Source organism: Amborella trichopoda, chromosome 7 (assembly GCF_054954075.1).
Source record: "Amborella trichopoda isolate Santa Cruz 75 chromosome 7, AtrichopodaSantaCruz75HAP2 v2.0, whole genome shotgun sequence".
Classification (NCBI taxonomy): domain Eukaryota; kingdom Viridiplantae; phylum Streptophyta; class Magnoliopsida; order Amborellales; family Amborellaceae; genus Amborella; species Amborella trichopoda.
In genome coordinates, this window is record NC_142342.1 from 24,833,004 (window position 1) to 24,848,856 (window position 15,853).

The 15,853-nt window shown below is 42.9% G+C and overlaps 1 long non-coding RNA gene across 3 annotated transcripts; it reads left to right on the forward strand.

The window, feature by feature from the left end:
• The first annotated feature begins 11,370 nt into the window (after positions 1-11,370).
• On the forward strand, positions 11,371-14,622 carry LOC110006987 (uncharacterized). 3 transcript variants are annotated; one of them, XR_002280409.2, is made up of 3 exons: positions 11,373-11,789; positions 12,891-13,131; positions 13,708-13,914. It is a non-coding gene; the product is annotated as an uncharacterized LOC110006987 (long non-coding RNA). The 3 variants fall into 3 exon arrangements; XR_016058760.1 differs by lacking the exon at positions 13,708-13,914 and adding an exon at positions 14,271-14,622 and having other exon boundaries at positions 11,371-13,131; XR_016058759.1 differs by having other exon boundaries at positions 11,389-11,784; positions 12,891-13,914.
• Positions 14,623-15,853: the final 1,231 nt, after the last annotated feature.

Below are 15,853 nucleotides of genomic sequence, written 5' to 3' on the forward strand. Positions count from 1 at the left end.
GTCATCACCTCGTTGTGGCAGGCGACAGCCTCTTCAGCAAGGTCGAATCTCTGGGAGACTGCAACATCATTCTGCTGCAATTGGGTTTCTAGCAGTTCGCAGTAGCGCAAAGTGAGGACTCCAAAGGGGGTAACTGTGAGCTCTCCAGCCACTGCGTAATTGCTTCTTTGTGCAAGACCTTTGTTCTCCACCCTTCTAGCTCATTTACGACGCCATAAAAGTAAGGGACCATCTCTGGTACTCCCCCTGCAAGGGCGACCAGCCTCAACTGCTGGATTGCACCATCATGTTCAGTAAGAGGCACACCCTTTAGCCTCTACACACCCAAATGAAGCGTGTCAATCATTATGCTAGGCATCCCACTCAAGCTAGGCCTAGGCAGTGATGCTGGGGCTGCTGCAAAGAAAGGAGTATCAGTATCCACGATAGAACTCGAAAGGACGATAGCCATGTGAGTTGCAGGCTCTTCCCGAGGGACTGTGAAACCCAGGCTCTCATCATTTGTAGGTTCGAAGAGGGCCATAATTTCAACCTGCATGGCCCTCGTAGCCTCCTCACCGGCCCTGTTAGCCTCGCCATTAGCAGGCTCGATCCCTCTAAAGCAACCTTCTTCTCCTTGTCCCTCATTTTTTGGAGCGATCACAATATGCTCCAAAGCAACCTCAGCCTCTTCAGGTCCAATACTCTCTCCCTTCTCTCTCCTCCCTCTCTTCTTGAGCCGCCATCTCCACCTCGGCGGGTTCGACACCTTCTTAGCTCTTGTCTTCCACGAAAACCATAGGCCCTCTCAAAGGGTCCGCCTCCTCTACAGCCAAAGGTACCACCTCTGGGCCCTCAAAGTCTGACTCCAGAGGATGTCCTACCTCTCCATCCCCCACAACTACATCACCTGGGGCAGCAACTTCCTGCTACTTAGGAGGTCCCTCTTCAGCCCCAGAGCATCGGCCTCCTCTATGACCACTATTGTCGGCCCTTCTCCCTGGACCGACCCCGGGGTTTCTCCTTCCATGCTTGACCCTTTGCATCAGTAGGGGCAGCAGCTCCCTGCGACTTAGGAGTCGTCGCCACCACCGTTTCTTGGGGAGCTACCCCAAGGCTTCCATCACTATGCCCATCGATTTCCATTGGGATTGGATCCTCTCCTTCGGTCGCAGAAGATGCCTCTTGATTAGAAGAAATTTCAATCGGTACGGCTAAATCTGATGCATCAGCCTCAGCCTCAGAAGAATTTGAGGGCCTAGGAGACGGAGTGGGCAAATATTCTAGGGAAGAGGTTGTGTCAGAAATGATCGGAGACACGTTGCCCTCTGAAGAGGCCGAGGGTGAGGAATCGTCCTCTGGCTCGTAGACCGCTAAGATCTTACGCCCTTTCCATTTTTTAGCCTTGTTGCCTTCTTAGCTGGAGCGCGGGGAACCACTGGGGTAGCACGCTTTTCTCTTCTTTCCTTGTGCCTACTCGGACACAACAGCCTTGGAGGAACTGGTGGTTAGCTTGCTGTGCGCACCGATCCCTATGAGTTCGTTCAGGTCTTGCACCAGGCTTATCTCGAATCCGAGAACCTTGCGACCCTCCTTCCATTGGAAGATCGTAGAGATATTATCAAAAGTACTCTCCGACTCATACTCCATAATGATAAATCTAAGCATGGACCTATCTCCAGTAATCTGATGCGGTCGCTCAATCTCGTGTCAGATATGAGGGAAGCTTAGAGTGAATATCTCCCCTAGGGGAGCAGTCCTCGCCATCTTTCGCTGCATTATATCTTGACTCAAGCGGCTACTCTCTTCCTTCCAAGGGTGGTCCACGTCCCAATACCCCTTACTATTGATCCGCCACCAGTGTTTGTGGGCTTCCATCTCTCGTACTGTTATGTCAAAATGGGGCAACACATACTTGTTGATCTTGGTGGCCTTCAAGCATGTTGCCCAAGCAGTGCGAATATGCCTCGGAAGCCAAGACTCCCGGCAGGTTCCCAACTGGTGCTTCTTCCTGCGAACAACCTTGCTATGTCGCTTCTTGAAGAACACTAAAAACAGGCATCCTTAATCTAGCCCATGCTGCCTGGCGAATCGATGAGGGAAGTATCCCTTAAGCTTTGCACTATGGATGGTATGGTAGGCGAGGACTCCACCCTTGACGCTTAGCATAAACATCAACTCTTTTTGGCTGGTGAAATCACCTCTAGGTGATGGCCCAGCTCGTCAACAAATGCACGCTCTGTAAGGCCTCCAACTAGGAATGTAACCGGGGTCATGTGCAGATGGTCATTATAAAACAAGCTGCACACATGACCTGGTGTAGGGAAAATTGCCCTCTGCCCGGCAATCTTCAAAAGGAATGAACACATGGTATTTTCCAACACCCTATTCTTGAGAGAGGAGTGGGTGAAGTAAGCTCCCTACCAGCCATAAACATAATGGACTGGGAAAGGGGTTTTGAAATCCGTTGGGAAGGCCTCACCATCTACTATGTCGTTCCCTCGTTCCTCTCCTTGATACAGTCTCCCCCTGGAAATAAATCCCATGCCATAATAGATGTTGCACAGGACTGGATGTACGAGTGCATACTCTTTCTCTCTGCCATGTCACAGGCCACATAGAACGTGCCTGGACGAATGATGTCTGCCCCTCCATGCAAAGCAAACTTGCATAAGAAAAGTACCAGGTAAGCTGCCAAGAAGATATGCTTATTCTCCTTCCGCCAATCAAAGACTGGAGGGGCCTCCTTTACGGGCGCCTTCTTCCGTTGCGCCGAGCCAGCTTCATTTGTGTAGTTGTCGTAGAAAAATGCTATCCATTCAGCGAACGATACCCATCCACTTTTGGGCTCATCGTATAGTTGCTGGTAGATCTCAAACAGTTCCTGATACCCAGCTGGTGGGGCTTCTTTCTCGACTTTTTCCCCTCCAAAAATGACTGAGATGATTGAGTGCCGAGGAGCGGAAGCCCCCCAATGAAATGCAAGTCCATCAGAGATATTCCCACCTCCCCACGACCAAGCAACCACATGTTGCTGACATGGCTCCAAGTTTCCAGCAATACTTTGACTGTGTTAGAGTAACGGTCATAATAGTCAGCCAAGCATTGGATGGTGGCCATTAGCCTAGCCCGCCTCAAAATAGTTATGAAATGGCTCAGCACTCTCATAGTCCATTATGAGTAACCCTTCAAATACTGGTGCTCCCCTTGCACCCGCAGACGAGAAGAAGACCATTTCATGCTTGGGGTTTTTACCATCCTCTTGCCTAAAGTCGGCAAGTCACCGATCGAGGCTATATTCCGACGTAGGAAATGCAGAAGGGCTACCCCTTTCTCTACCCTCACATTAACGTCACTGTCTTCTCTCACCCCAAACTGGACAGGGTCGCTCACCAAAGTGACATTCAAGGGCCACTTAAGTTCGCATAAGCTTTTCGTGAGCCAGATTGGCTCACCTCTCACCAATCTTCGCAGGTGAATTTGTCGGTGCCAAGATCCTCTGCTCATGGGAGGTTCTTCACATATAAGATGGCACCTGAAAATTGGGCCATGAAGTTAAGACAAAGGTTCCACTGTCGCACGCAAGGTACTAAGAGGTCTATCACCATCTCACGGCCAAAGACCGGACTATCATCGTCTCATGGCCAAAAGCAAGACTATCGCCATCTCATGACCAAAGGCAGGTGGTTAGGTTCCTCGATCTCGTCCTCCGGATCTAGATGATCAAGAGGCATGTATCTCGGGTTTCTAGTGAACCCGAGATTTGAGATCACTCTCTCGGAACCTTGCTCAAGAGCAGGGGCAGGTACACCAACCGATGAGAGAGGAATTTAAGGTTGGTTCTGGACTTACTCAGGCTAGTTAGCGTGGGCGCCCTCTTAGATCACGTTGGAAAGCCACCCAGCTACTTTAGCTAGTTCGAAATCACCTCTCTTGACCTGTAATCTCCTTGTTTTTCTGCACAACACTTCTATGGTTAATTTGCAAGACAAGTGGGTCGAAGAAACCCACCCTTGTCTTAGGGAAACACACACTTGTGTGCAGAATCAGACCGTTCATCATATATGGGGTTCGGGTCGAAGATAGCCCAAGACCTTACGTATGCGATGGAATTGGTCTCATGTTGATCAGGCACGTGAGCGGTGTGATTTGGCCGCTCGAGTGAGGCACGATGCTGTTGATTTTCTTGCACTTTCTTCATGGATCAGCAACTTCTCTCTAGCTTTTCTTCGTGCTCGGGCATCATCATGGGGAGTGACACATATTGAAACACTCGTCTTGATGAGACGAGTACGCTTAAAAAATTTGGGCTTAACGCGACCTAAGACAAGTGAGATATGAGTGTCGAAATTAACTGGTCGTGATTGTCCCTTCAATGGTGTGGAGTTGCAGGGTGGTCGCACAGGAATAGCGTGTGGCTCCTCCTGTTTCACTCTTTTGCCTAAAACGTCTTTAAGAGTGTCCGTTTAGGCTAAAATTTGACCTCTTAGGGTGTTCAACTGTGCCAGATCTAATGGTGATGGTCTCATAGCAATTTGAGACACCAAAAATGTAGCTCTAGTTATAGGGTCCATTTTACGGTGCTAGAGGCCAATTCTGTCAAAACTGTTTCTCAGTTTGCACTATCTTGGACATGTCGAAATGCAATGAAACTTGGTAGGAGACTTTTGAGAGTCCTCATGAAGACCTTGACCAGTTCTAAGGCTATTCTGAGACTATCAAAATTTCTATTGTTTGCTAGGCCTTTATTGAGCGGGGGCCCATGTTGATGAAAAATATCTTCCAACAACAGGACTATCGTCGTCTCAGGGCCAAAGATGGTTTATCGTCGTCTCACGACCAAAGATGGGTTATCACTGTCTCACAACCAAGTGGCTATCGCCGTCTATCGAAGTGAAGCAGAAACACCTACACTCCAACTCTTTGAACGTGTCACACGCGCGGCACACCACGTCCCTCGAAATCTGGACACGCCGCCTGACACTCATGGCATGGCCTATCACCACACATGTGGAATGTGAGTTCGCCATCCCATGGCCCTTCTCCTCCTCGACTGTTACGACCTCGCAACGCCTCGGGTTCTCATCGACTTTTCCCTCTTCGTTGAGAACTTACTTCTACTCGTCGGGAAATCTTTCATCTGATGACCAAAGTTAGCAGAAAACTCCCGAAATTCCTCGAAAGCTCCCTTGTAACCTTGCGGGTTTCCCATCTCCCTTCTTCGCACTTCTGCAGCTTGCCACAACTCATTGAAATTTCACTGTGCTTCTGGTGAGTCCACTGCTGCTCCTCCTTCTTCTCTCCTGATAACCAAAAGGTCATCATAACCCCCTAACCCCTTATGTAACCTTCCAACAACTGTAAAACTACAGAAAAGCACTAGAATTCTGGTAGAGCACCATGGCGACTCTTGCAGTTTCACCGAAAAAGCCTCGACGAAACTCTGAGTAGCCCCTGTTCTCTGCTCAGAAGATCCCAACACTCTCCGAAAACACTTGCAAGCACGTTGCTAAGGCCCATGACCAGCTCAAGCTCGCCAAAAAACTCTTGAAGGCCTAAATGCTGCGAGTATTGACCAGGAAACTTGTGACCGGAAGTCTCAGAACAGAAGCTTCAGCTCTTTGTCTTTAGAAATCTCTCTTTGTTGTTTTACCTTTCGGTAAAACAGTAAAAATGGGGTTTTTCCCCATTTATACCAGGTGGTGCAACAAAATGCCCCTCCAAAATTTGAAATGACACTCCAGTCCTCATCTTTAGATGGCAATAAGACCAGGCTGGGGCGGGTCATGCCCAAGACCCAAAAGGGTTATCATCGGGCACTTCACCAAGGAGTAATCAGCGCGCACTTCATGAGGACTTAACACCGCACGCGCCTCACTAAGAGGCTATCGCCATGCGCCTCACCAGAGGCTAACATCGTGCGCATTATTCACAAGGGCCTAACATCGCGTGTGCTTCATCAGGGCATTAACACCGCATGCACCATCCAAGACCTAGTGTTGTGCGCATGCCATGGCACTCCCATATGGACCATTGTCCTGCATCCCTGCTCGGGTATCGTCACAGGTCATGCCACACATCAAAACACTCGTCCTGATAAGACGAACACACTCACAAAATTTGAGTGCGATCCAACTCAAGACGAGTGAGATACAAGTCTTCAAAGTTATTGTTCATGACTATGCGAACCAATCTCCGTTACCATCTCTAGTTACAGCTCTGATCCCATGGGAGTCACATTCCCTTACCACAGCCTTAGTCTAGGTGAACGACCCTAAAATTGCATGGTCCAAACTATATGACCTTAAACTATAGCGGAGGTCTAGTTGCACGACCTCAAACTGCCTAATCCTAGCTGCATGACTTTAAACTGCCTAGCCACAGTCCAAACTATATGACCATAAGCCATAGTCTATGTCCTAGCTGCATGACATTAAAAGGCTTAGCACCATGGTCCAAACTATAAAACCTTAAACTGTAGCGAAGGTCTAGACGCACGACCCTAAACTGCATGATCCAAACTATACGACCTTAGACTGTAGCTAGTTGCACGACCTTAAACTGCATGGTCCTAGCTGCATGACTTTAAACTGCATAGCTAAGGTTCGAGCTACAAGACTTTAAAACTGTAACACACAGCGCAACAGATAGTCCATACGCATGACCTAAACTGTGAAAACCGCTTTGCCAGGTGTATTCCATCAACATCCCCAGTGGAGTTATGTGTATTTAAAAGAAAAAAGAGGGTCGCCTTACCCCTTCAATCCTCGATGGGTCTGTTTCACACCAACATCCCCAGTAGGAATCACATCCTATTACGACCCACCATCCCCAGGGAGTTAGGGTCATTCTTATGCTTTCAACCCTCAGTAGGGTTACATTTGTGCTCTGACCTGTCATTCACAGCAGAGTTACATGCATACCATTACTCCTTATCCCTGGGGAGTCACACTTGCCCTCTTAATCCCAAGTGAAGTTCTCCTCCATTTTCCATTCCTCGTAGCGCCACCATCTTCATCTAAACGCTCTTTGCTTGTGTATAGCCTTAGCTATTTTAATCCCCAGGGAGTCAAATTACTATTCACAAGCCTATGCAGCTTCACCTACATGGTGACCCACGCCCTGATTTGTGCTGCATAATCTTAAACTGCACAACCTTGGTCTAGGTGCACGACCCTAAAATTGCATGGTCCAAACTATATGACCTTAAACTGTAGCGGACGTCTAGTTGCATGAGCTTAAACGGCCTAATCCTAACTGCATGACTTTAAATTGCATAGCCACGGTCCAAACTATATGACCATAAACTATAGTCTATGTCCTAGCTGCATGACATTAAAAGGCTTAGCACCATGGTCCAAACTATATGACCTTAAACTGTAGTAGAGGTCTAGTTGCACGACCTTAAGCTGCCTAGTCCTAGCTGCATGACTTTAAACTGCATAGCCACGGTCCAAACTATATGACCATAAACCATAGTCTACGTGATAGCTGCATGACATTAAAAGGCTTAGCACCATGATCTGAACTATATGACATTAAACTGTAGCGGAGGTCTAGTTGCATAACCTTAAACTGTATGGTCCGAGTTCTACAACTTTAAACTGCATAACCACAGTCCAAGCTATATGACCTTAAACCATAGTGCATGTCCTGGCTGCATGACGTTAAACTGCTTTGCCCAGGTCTAGGAGGCATAACCTTAAAGATGCCCCCACATATGCGCACACCCCCTTTACGTGCATCTTCACATACACCTTCCCTAACCGACTCATTCGTGTGCGCACACCACCTTCATTGCTTTCCCAGTGAATCCATTCACTTCATTACTACCATTCATCGAGTCTCACTCGTGCTCATAAAACGACGAACCATTCCACTATCCATCCTCGCTGTCAGCTAGTGGGTCACCACTTTTCACCCACCATTCATAGAACATCCATCTTTCAAAGGTAGCCTCGAGCCATCTCCCCAAAGTGAGTCAAATCACCATCATACTCACTCCATGGCCTCCAAAAACTGTCATTCATCTCAACTCTAGTTCAGCTGTATGACCCTAAACTATAGTACACGTCCTCCCCGCATGACGATAAAAGGCTTCGCACAGGTTCCGAAGGCATATCCCTAAACACACCGTCACAAAAATATAATAACAGGCATAGTGTATACCTAGACAAGGGAATGCCATGAGTAAAAATGATGGACGGGCATAGTCACGAAACCATGAGAAAAAGAGTTTCGTGAATAAAAACCCGGGCACGGTGAAAACCCTAAAAGGGCACCATGAGCAAAAACGAATGAAAAGGATGGACATGTCCGAAGGGTCATGGGTAAAAGAATCCGAAAATCAAGGAAGTTGGTGAAAACTGTCTCTGCAGCACCACTTCCCCAGCCCAAGTGAAAATTAGCAAAGGGCGCTTGGACCAACAAAAAGTAGGTTGACGCAACATTACAGCCTCAGCCGGCACCTTATTGCCAAACGGTCACAATTCTGGCTAATGGGGTCTACACAAAATCCTCGACTGTCAATATCCAATCACAACACAAAATAGCTCACCCGGGAGTGAGAGCCTGATAAGATCTCCCACACTTCACCTCCAAAAATAAGAAGAGTCCTTGAGGGTAAGGACGATGACCGAAAGATCCCTCCAAAATGCTGAAGACCCCTACGAAGGCAAGAAACTGCCAAAGCCAAGACCCAACCTGCCAAAGACTTCAGGGTGATGCCTCGCCATGAGATTGCCTCACCAAACACCTTCCTCAGCCGACAGGCTCAGGCCTTCAGGACAAGCCAACAAAAAGCCCCCGACTGGACCCGGCAAGATGGGGCCTACGAGGCCGCCTCACCAAAATTCTCTCTAGTCGACAGGCCTAGACCTTTGAGACAGGCCAACAAAAAATCCCCAACTAGACCCCACTAGATGGGACTACAGAGGTACCTTGATCATCAAAAACAAACCTGGTGTAGCAGCAAACAATGCCAACCAAAGTTTCGTAGCACTTGGCTGCCAAATAAGTCCAATTCTGACCAACGAGGTCCACACAAAATTCTCAATTGCTAGATTCGCATATAGTCCCTTGAGGGTGAGGACTCCGACATATCCCTCAAAAGTATCTTCTCCCCCTAAAGTCTCCACGGATGGACCTGTACATTGAATCTAAACATCTGAGCATCCTAGTTATAGCATTACGTGAATGTCGAGAATCTCCTCGACGTTCACGTGGTCCTATGGCTAGGAAGAAAAAAGAAATAAAGCCAGAGGAAATTTTTGAATGATTGTCCCTCTCGCTTCTCTCTAAAAACAACATTCGACGACGCATGTTGTTTGAAGACATTTTTCAGCACCATGGGTCACCGATGCGAAATAAAAGAGAAGCCGGTCCTTAAAGCCTCACAAATAGTGGAAATTCCTACAATGTCAGAATGGCCCCAGAACAAGTTAAGGTCTTCATAAAGGCTCCTAAAAGTCTCCTGCCAAGTTTGTCACATTTCGACATGTCTAAGGCAGTGCAGATTGAGAAACAGTTTCGGCATAATCAGCCTCTAGCACCCTAAAATGGACCCCTATAACTAGAATTATATTTTTAGTGCATCAAATTACTGTGGGACCACTGTCATTGGATCCGACATGGTTGAAAACAATCAGGGGTCCAATTTCAACTAAAATGGACACTCCAAGAAAACGTTATAAGCAAAAGATCGAAACAGGAGGAGCCACACACTATTCCCATGCAGCCACCCTACAACTAAACTCCATTAAAGGGACAGTCACGAACAGTAACTTGCAATGCTTATATCTCATTCGTTTGAGATTGGATCGTGATTAAACTTGTTGGATGTGTTCGCCTCATTGAGACGAGCGTTTTGATATGTGGCACGCCCTGTAACGACACCCGAGCGCAAAGAAAAGCTAGAGAGAAGTTGTCGATTTGTGAAGAACATTGCAATAAAATCAGTAGTCACGGACCCAGGTGAGGTTGATCCCTACCTCACGTTAAAATTCCTCTCTCACTAGTTAGACACCTGCCCTTGTTCTATGAACGAGGTTCCCAAGAAAGTGATCTCAAATCCTGGGTTTTTCCAACTCGAGACACGAGTCATCCGATCAACTTGATCCGGGGAGGCGAGATCGCGCCACCTAACTAATGAGGTGTGTCCCGCCTACATAAAATTCCTCTCTCATTGGTTGGTATACCTGCCCTTGTTTCCCAACAAGGTTCTCGAGAGAGCGGTCTCAAGTCCCAGGTTCCCCAGAAACCCGATACACGTGCCACCAAGTTATCCCGACCCGGAGGGCGAGATCGAGGCACATAACCAGTTGGTTGAGCGGGTTGTAAGGACCCTAAATTTTTAGAAATGATAAAATAATAATGGTAAAGGTGATGACCTTAAAACTTTTTTAACTGAAAAATAATAGTGAACATAAAATAATAATAGTAATAATAATAGAATAAAAATAAAAACAAATAATTATATGAAGAAATAATTTTTGATCAGGGTTCATTGTATTGATATGTGGGATCATTAGTTCACAAGAACCTTTTCATTTATGTTAGAAGTGTTAGTTTTATTTAGTGCTTCAAAACAATAATTTCACACATTTGACTTGTGAACCATTTGTATAGTGTGGTCTAAGAGGACCACTTTTTCTTTTTTAATTGGTATGGAAGAAATTTTTTTACTACCCATTGACGTAGCAACCAAGCAACTCTTTTTCTTAAAACAAATTTGTGCTGGTCCATCTTGCTGTGGTGGATTTTTGGTCCACCAACTATTAATTCACTTTTTGCATGAGGTGGGTTCTTTTCCCACTTTCGTTGCAATGAGGCAAACCCACTTTATTATTCTAGGACACAATGCAATTACGTGTCCAATTTTTAAACGCTCTCTCTACCCTATTTTAATTAGAAAAGCTTTCTATGTTTTTTCTACATCATAGATGTCCTATCCTCCCCTACCATTCAGCCGTCCATTTTTTATCAAGACAGCCACTCACCATTTTGATCTTAGATCCAACAACTCAAAATATTTTGTTTTTAGTTTTTTTAATACAATTTTTTAAATATGAAATTTCGTACGTGCCATCTTCTCATTGGGGCGCACCTATAAAAAATATTAACAATAATTTTTTGATAAAATATTATAACCAAAATACCCCTTGAAACTTTCAAGGGTATTTTGATTATTTTATTTTATTAAAAATATTTTTTGTTAATGCGAGATTAATAAAGGTATGGATGTCCAAAATTTGGTGTCAAAATAGTTTATAGAAAAAAAATAAAAATAAAATAGTATAGAAAAGTGACATTGTAATTTGGACAATCTTAACCCTACATTAAAAAATAGACAGATAGATAAAGGGATGATAGAATTTCTATGATGTTAACCGTTCACCATGTCAATGCCACTGCATACTGCACCCATCTTAAAACATTAAATGGCTCAAAGGCTACCAACATGTGGCTTGAAACTTTCCTGCGATTACTGACCTTGAAGATCCTCGACCCTTCCGTGAGCCTTCATCTTTCCTGATAAATAAATACCACCTCTGTCCAATTCAACTACAGATGAACAGAGGAAGCCCGAAGCATTTAATGGTGAAACAGTGCACGGTTTGATCCGTCAACGAAAACCCCGACGACTCTGAACTCCGAATGGCCGGAGCACACGGACTGGGCTCGCTGCCGAGTGGCTAACCAAACACATAAACATTGGCAGAGTATGGTCGGGACCGTAAGCCAAAGATGTTTTCCGACCTCAGTGAGACGAGTTGACAAAGTCTGAGGCCGACTTAAATTAAACGAGTATTGTAATCTCTCTCATCCAATAGTAACATATAAATAAGTGTTCTCATTCTCCTGAAAAAATAATCATTTCATAATAAAATTGTGATATTTTATCTATTGTTAGGAATTTTAAATGCTATAAATTATTAGAAATAAATTTATTATCCCTGACACGATTGTTGAGAATTTTAGATACTGTAAATAATTAGAAGTAAACTTGATGTTTCCACTTTTAGTAAAATTGTAATATTTCGTTTACTGTTCTGAATTTCAGATCCGGTAAATTATGGTATTGCCTCTTTCATTTAAATTGTAATACTTTTATTTATTGTTATGAATTTTAAGATATTGTAAGTTTTATGTGTGAGTGGCTTCATTTTCCTGAAAAAATCATTATTTGAAGAAAACTGAGAATTTTACAATAATCCCAAATATATTTATGCATTTAATTGTAATATTTTCAAAACTGTAAGTTTTACGTAATTCTGTATTTAATTGTAATATTTGCAGCATAAATTCTAGATACTATAAATGTTATATGCAAGTATATGCAAATGTCACATGCAAATGTTATGTGCAATTGTCATATACAAGTATTATGTGCAAATGTTATGTGTAAGTATTATGTGTAAATGTTATGTGTAAGTGTTATGTGCAATTGTTTTACACAAGTGTTATGCGCAATTATTATGTGCAAGTGTTCTGCACAAGTGATTGCTATAAATTGCTTTATGTTAATAATTTCAATGATATTTTGAAAATATGATATTATTATTTCCTGATATGTACTACATTGATATATGGCCTGCAATTGACATTATAAGGTCTTTTGAATTATAATGTATGACATAGTATGACATAGTGATATCCCTTGTGACTACATGTATAGTATAGAAATGTTGATGTTTTTGTTATTACATGTGAGATATGCTTCTGATAAGATATGTATGCATAGAAACATGCTTCTGATAAGATATGTGTGCATGACAACATGCTTCTGATAAGATATGTGTGCATGGCAACAAATTTCTGAAAAGATATGAGCACATCGAGACATGCCTTTGTTATGATTTGATGAGATATTTGTGCCAACAAGTGTGACCTCCCTGATTCCCGAATGATAGGAAGGAAGTAGGGGCGGCAGTTGTTTGGGAGCTCGCTCCCCTATTCATATTGATTGGCACCTTGACGACGCAAGCTCCTAACCAAGGTAGCGTAAGGGGTAGTGTCTTGCAAGGCCATCGCCTATCCAAAGCCCTAAAGCCCGCTGAGGATGTGTGCGTGTGTGAGGCACTACGTAACGAACTTACCCGTTGGTGGTGCCTCTCCTTACGGGATGGTAGAAGTTCTAAACTCGGACCCAAGGTTAGTGCTTCTGTTATAGGACTTATGTTGTTATGAATGCTGGTTTGATCATCGATGATACTCAATTGCCGTCATGTTTTAAACTACTAAAGTTAGATTATTGATGATCTTGGTATGAATCATATGTCAAAGTGGACTCATCCCGTACGCCGGTGAGGTATGATCGGACCTGTAGGGATTAAGTAGACCTATCCGGTTACATCGATGGAGATTATGTGGAGTCATTTGATATGCCGGTGAGGTTTCATTGGACCTAGAGGGATTATGTGGACCCATCTAGGACGCTGGTAGGGTATATAGGTAATCTATTTAGGACGTCAGTAGGGTACTTTGTGAAATCATTTGAGTTATGCATTTCTATTAAAAAAATTTTATGCATTTCATTCTTTTGGATTATACTTAATTGTGTATTCCTAAAAGTGAAATTGTTTTACATAAGTGCTCTTCCTCTTATTGTTTTTAATAGACCTCACTTTTTGAAAGTATTGATATCTTCCAACCATGATTATTTTTTAGGACTATGATGATCATTTACTAAGTAGCCAAACTCATTAAACTATAGCAAATCCTTTTCAGGGTAATTGCAGTTTCATAAGTTCAAATGGCGCAGGACCATCTTTGAAGAAATTTGTAGTCATAATTAACTTTCCCTTGTAACTTTTGATCGAATGCACCATTGTAATTTTTGTTCTATCAAGAAATGTATATACCTAGCCGTCATGTACAATATTTGTTGTGAGTAGACTTTGCACAGATTAAAAGAAATGGAATAATTTGTTTTATTAAGTAGGAATTTGAATTTGTTATATATATATATATATATATATATATATAGAAGAGTAGTAAGTCGTACCTCAGGACTGCTAGTGAACTTGGAGTGTGACACGGGTATATCAAGAATGACGCAAGTGGATTCATTGCAGCTTTTGCAATTCATTTGGGTATTAATTCTAATAACACAGCTGAATTATATGCACTTCAGAGGAGTATTTCATTGGCAATGGCGTTGAACTATGTACCCCTTGTTATTAAAAGTGGCTCCAAGCTTCTTGTTTATTATGTGAGTCGTCGTTGCAGGCCTCCTTAGAGATTGTGCTTAATTTTGTTTAATTGTATATCTAAGCTTGCATCGCTCGTAGGTTAGCAATGGAATGTCTAACACGCTTATAGGGAGGCCAATATGGTTGCGGATTCTTGGGCCAAAGCAACAGTTTCTACGAATGACTTGATGGTGTGGCGTGCTTGGCCCCCTGATTTTGTGGTGCCTTTCATTCTATCTGATGTTGCAAGTGTTCCCTTGCCAAGGGTTGTTTAAGAACTGCTCATGTAATATTTATTTTGATTCTTTAATAAAACGGGTAGGGGCTCGATATCCCCATTGATTCACCAAAAAAAAGAAAAACAACTCAAATCCAGTTTTTCTTACTTAGCACATCGATGTAGTGCAGTTCATACTTGACAGAAAATCAAACGTTGTGATAATTGAGGAAATTTCAGATCTTAAAGTTTCTTCTTAATGAGAAATTGGGAAAAACCAAGGGATTCAAGCTCTGACTGAGTGGTGATAACATTGTCAAAACAAGAAAGTGCTATAATAAACTGAAACTTTTAGATTTACTGAAACTTTTAGATTTTAGAGCAGCAAACTTCCAATTATCAACGTGCCTTATGCCCTAAGTGAAAAGCTCCTGCCTCAAAAGTATTGTACGAGCTGGTGAGCTGGTGGGCAAGTGGTCACCTACCATAGGAAAAATTGATCAAGGGGTGCAGATGGGTCAGGTCGGATCCAATTCACCCGACCGGATATGAGTAGCTCTAAGTTAGACCCAGACTTGACCTGAACCCATATCAATTGGACCCTGAACTTGATCTAACCCATCAATTCTGATCGGGTCTAGGTCTATAAATAGAAAGATCTAAGAAATAAAGTTATATATCTTATTGTATATATTTAATATTATTTATATTTAATTTTATATTAATATTTACTTTCGTGACAGGTCCACCCCAACCTAGATCCAAGCACTCGATAAGTTTTGAGCTGGACTTGATCCAGACCTGACCAAGGTCCGGCCAATGTCAAGTGGAACCAGTGCCGACCCGTTGAGTTCATTTTCCTAGTCCAATCTTTGACCTGGTTGGAACAACCTATCGGGTCCACTCATCAAGCCAACTCATTTCCCACCCATATTGATGATCACTGATGAAGCTTCCGTATATGAAACAATGAGATGATTTTGAGGTGTCTTGTCAACAATTTGCGTGCCACTCCATTGCATTGAACCAAGGTTTAATAAACGGATTGAAAACTCAGATCAGTCACCCCAAAAACCATGTCGAATCGATGGATCAGCAATCTAGATAGGAGAATCAGTTATAGTTGTTGTTTTGGCTTCAAAAAATCGTTAAATATTTTTAAAAATAATTTTTTTTAATTTTTTTTAAAAAACAATTGGGATGTATATTATGTCATTCCATTATCTACAAAAATATGTGAATATTGAGACTTTTTTTCTTTGTGTGGATGTCTGTATAATTATTAATTATAATATAATATTATAATATTGCATCAAAATAATTTAAAATATGAAAAAACACTTCCATAATATAAAATTAAAAAAATAACTTTCCATGTAAAGTGAAATTACTGTCACATCAAATATTTATTGATTCTCTTTACTCATAAATTTGAAGTTTGTCTTACAACATAATCTAATTTAAA